Below are 4,862 nucleotides of genomic sequence, written 5' to 3' on the forward strand. Positions count from 1 at the left end.
TCCCAGGGCTGGCTGTCAACCGCAAAGAACAACTTTGAGACCGGGGTTTCATTCGCGCAATGAAAACGTGGAAAGAGAAAACGGACAACGGGGCGAACCTGACGCTAACAGAATGTACGCTAAGCCGCCATTTTAAAAAAACAATAGTATCATTCCGGGCTGCAAAAAGTATGACGTATCACACATAAGTAATTGTTGTAATAATGATTTTCATGCTGTTTCATCAGGACGCTGATACAATGACAATACAACAATGCTGGGGGTGTTGGTGATATTAGTTGGTTGCAGAACTAATCTGCTGTACGTCTCAAAATGACCTGACTTAATTTGTAAAGTACTTATTCAACGCATTGTGTTTCTTATATGTGCCTGTACTTATTTTAGTGTGTAGGCCAGGGGAAGGGGCGGCGTTGCCCCCTCCATCTGTGTGCTGCTGCAAACGTATAACTAGCTTCCCTGGGGGTTGTGGAGTCCCACAATTTGTTTAACTTTCTTTTGTCATAAATTATGCCTCGTTCAACCAATCGGAAAGGTTGCACAAACATGGACTTGTGCCGAGAGTGACCGAAATTAATACTGTGTGCAGCCTTCTACAAGCTTCACCTGCTCCCCATGGTGCTAAACATACCTCCTAGTGATATGATATGATATTTTATTTGTATCGCGCTCGTACACAAGAGTTTCAGAGCACGACTAGGCAAGGGAGGGGAACAAGGGAGAACACAGCACAACATAAAAATATACAAAACATACAAAACAACATTTTGACACCTAGCTTCGCACATTTTTATTAACGTCAACACGTTTTTTTATGTTGACTCAACTGAGTGTTTCCCCCTTCTCGCATTGCCATCTCCCCCATCCTCCCCACAGAATGTCTAAAAGTTCGACAATTGAACATTCGAAACGTTGACATTAAATGTTCCCCTGGGGAAAAAAGGTGTCTATCACTAAGACCTCATAGCTTTCTAACCCAGGATGTGCAACAGCCAGGCAAAGTCAAATACAAGTCTAAGAGGAGATAAATCATACAAACGTGGTTAGTAGTACGATATCACATATCCAATCCTATACAATATAACTTTGTCGAAGGAGCCTTTCAGCCCTATCACCTTCCCAACCCACACCTCGCGCCTTCATTCTTAAGGGTTTCCCGATGTAAATTGCAGCTATGTAATGGCCCAATGACATGCTGAATATTAACTAAATACAACAGCAGATAATTATTAACAGAGGTGATAACTTTATACGACAACACCCATGCATGGATGGTAGTTTTCAATAACATATAGGTCCCTCCGCCCGTAAGTGTGAAGGCAAGTATTGGAGATACATGCACGTTTGCCGTTGGTTAATGTGAAGTCTCGACACACGTTGGTCTTGTCTTAATGCACTCGCTGCCTGGTTAGGAGATCGCATCAGGTGGTCTGGTTGAAAGGGGAACAAAAAGTGAAGGACGAATGCAAACAATAGCAAACATGCAATGCAATGAAAGGTCCCTTCCTCTTGTCAGTTGGTAAACGTCGGTTAGGTGTATGCTGTGCGTATTTGGCGCAGGAAATGCATAATTAATGTGCATGAAGCGATTTTACTGAATTATCTGATAACCTTGTTCCATAGCTGCCGCCTTCTTTTTCATCAGTAACCCAATAGCGTGTACACATACCCACGAAACTCACGCATATGTTCAGTTTCCCGTGAGTAAATGAACTCCCGCACCTTTTCAAGCGTTCTTATATCTGTCAGCAAAACATTATGCAGGAATGTACTCCACCAGAGTCCTCACCACGTGTTCACTACAGGTGGCCGCAGCCAGCGCACGCATGCTACTCTACGCCAGTCTACGACTGAGCACCCGCAGGAAAGATGTGCTAGGGCTCGCCTCTTATTCTGAACCGAAGTTAAAGCACAAGACTTGACAGCAGCCTGTGTTTGGACACCTTAGCACCATTTTGCAGCCGGTGCAGTGCACGCTACCAAGAGACATTCTTGTTGATCATTCATATGCGACGATGACGCAGGTGTATTTATTTGTTTTTGAGGATGAATTTCCGGTTTCGGTTACTAGGCATACCCCCAGCCACGAGCATCCAAAACAAAGACACTCGCATCTAAAACCAGTCCAACGGAGTGTTTTATTTGTATACCTGAGAGGTGGTGGTGGCAATGTTTATTTTTTGTCATGACTGCGCGATTTTTCGCCCACTACAGACGTTACGTTGTTAGTGCATCCAAGGTGATGTATTGGTGAATCATACGCATAGACACAACCGCGCAAAGTCATAGCTCTCAACCATTTTTCTTGCAAAGGCGGGTGAAATCACCCGATTTTGTTTCTGGCGGGTGAGTCGCCCATTGCAATGAATGGGCGTGCAGGAGGCCTGGCGGGTGAGTCAGCCCTTTGCAAGGCGGGTGACACCCGCCAAAAGCGGGTGAGTTGAGAGCTATGGCAAAGGACCCCCCCCCCCCAGCACCAGGGTCCTCGCTTGACACCATCCCCAATTCACTGCTGAGAACAAGTGTATCCGCTCCCTTGCAGGGAGGCACCCTGACCCGGTGAACTGAATCACAGGCACGAGGATAGCGTCTCTGTTATCTTTGGGGCTCCATTATCTTTGTTGATGTCATGAACACGGATGATCCCGTTACAGGTCCCACTAGTTATTCCTGAATATCAGAAGCTGCGTGTTTCCACAACCCCTTTGCTAAGCGGGGCGTTAAAGCCCGCGCCCACAGTTTGCGCAGCATAGATGCATAGGCAATGTGCTCGCCTCCGACAGGGGGAAAGACTACGATCATAAGTTCCAATCCCGACTGGGATGACTCGGCCCTTCACCCTCCCGGGCTCAAAACCCTGAGAACTATTTCATGTTGTAATAATAGCGACCATTATTACAGCGCTTAGAAGCAGTAGGAATCTGGCGCGAAGCTCTCTCCACCCATTCTCTGATTTCTCTATATTATTATTGTTGTTTCACACTATCTCGCGTAAGGGCATGGCCTGAATAATCAATGTGCATGCTTAATTACAGATGATATGTCTTAATGGACGTTTCGCGATGCCACCACATGCATACAGTATCAACATTTTCAATTAAGAAAAGGAAAAAAGACAGAACAACACGGGCTGGCCCCGTAACTAAATAGAAGCGTCTCATGACGTGCCGGGAGCAAGTGATGCTGGCCGAAAAACAGCGTCTTATAGTGTTACAGCAATCCTCTTTATGTTTTGCTGTTTCTACCTTTCATCTGACAAGGCAGTGACACAAATGCAAATACAGCGCTGCACTATCTTCACGGACCGATCGGTGCGTGCATATATAAAAGCAACGCTGAATCGAATATGTCCCCAGTAGGGTGGCGACAACGAGACAGGGCTGATCTAAAAAGCATTTTCCAATGTGCTTGCGCCATTGTAAAATGCTTTTGTAAATCAGGCCCTGTGCGTGCTTTTCATTCTTTGTGAAAGAACCAGCGTGCTTACCTGCACCCTAGTCTGTCAGTCAATTAATACATTAATAAATACACCGGCTTTTGTTTTTGCCTTGCTATGTTACGGACAGTCCATTCAATTCATGCTATACATTGTATACGGGTACAGAAAGATCCGGTGTGTACAAATGATTTGCACAACGGACACGTTTCAACACAATACACACATTTTCACACGCCTAACACAACAATTTCACCTGGCATTTACACCAAAACAGAGACATAAGACTAAAAAAACCCTTGAATGCTCGGGTTACTTATTTCAAAAGAGCCCGAGTGTGTTCTGGGCCATTGCGAACCAGAAAACTTTCCTTAAGAGCACACATTGAACAAGAAAAGAAATCAAGAAACAGAATACAAGAATATCCCGTAGAGCAACCAACACCCAGGTCCTCCCATCCTGCCAGCGATGCGCGCGGTGCATGTCAAGCTGGTTTAGGGGACTTCCGGAGCTACTCCTTTTTGCAATATAGCCAGGCAAGGCGAGAGGAATTGTTTTGGGCTGACTGCCCAAAATACCCAGACTCACTAGTGGAAAAGGTCGCTTTAATGTGACAGGCCGTGGCTTATAAAAACACCCCAACCTGGCTCTCTGGCCTTACAAGCTAACAGATCAATTAACGAACGCCAACAAAATAAATAAATAAACAATTCAAATCCCCACCCCTCAATTCCTCTCAACCTTCATTCCCGCTTTCTCCCATCTTCTCCCCAAGGCCACGCTCCTCCTTCTTCAATGCCTCTTCTTCCTATTTGTAACCCTGGGGTAGCCTGTTCGTGCAAACAGCACTACCCACCCTCCTTACCATGACAATAATTCTTTGGCTTCAACCAACCATCATTTAACTAACTGTGTCCCCGGCTACCGCTCCCCTATCCCCCATGTCCCCAATGTCTGAAGACCCACAAATTTACCACCAACGCATCCATGAAAGGCAGACTGACCTGCCACATCAGCAACAAAGAACATCAGAGTACAAATATTCCTTTCTCTTACTGCCCTGACATGTCACCAAAAGAAACCACCTGCTCTCCATTACTCACCTCCCCATAAACTATACACCCCTATACCAACATACACAGGGTCAGTGTGCTGGCAACTCGGAACAGCGTTAACTGCCAAAAGTTCCAGGACCTTCTCCGGCACCTGTATATGTAAAGCAGGTGGCAATCTATCTCTGCCCGATGTAAGAGGATTCAATTCAACACTACAGCTAAGTCAATGCCTAGTTTGGGATACTGAATGGAAACCCTTATTGAAATATCTTTATGTCCAGTTCATGCGTTCTGGATGACTACCCCTATATAACACCCCTCTCTTGGAATCCTCCTGACCCCACTGAGCCAAGAAGTAGTTCTGTTTTGCACGT

This window comes from Ambystoma mexicanum, chromosome 4p (genome assembly GCF_040938575.1).
Source record: "Ambystoma mexicanum isolate Mex_15411 chromosome 4p, UKY_AmexF1_1, whole genome shotgun sequence".
Taxonomy (NCBI): Eukaryota; Metazoa; Chordata; class Amphibia; order Caudata; family Ambystomatidae; genus Ambystoma; species Ambystoma mexicanum.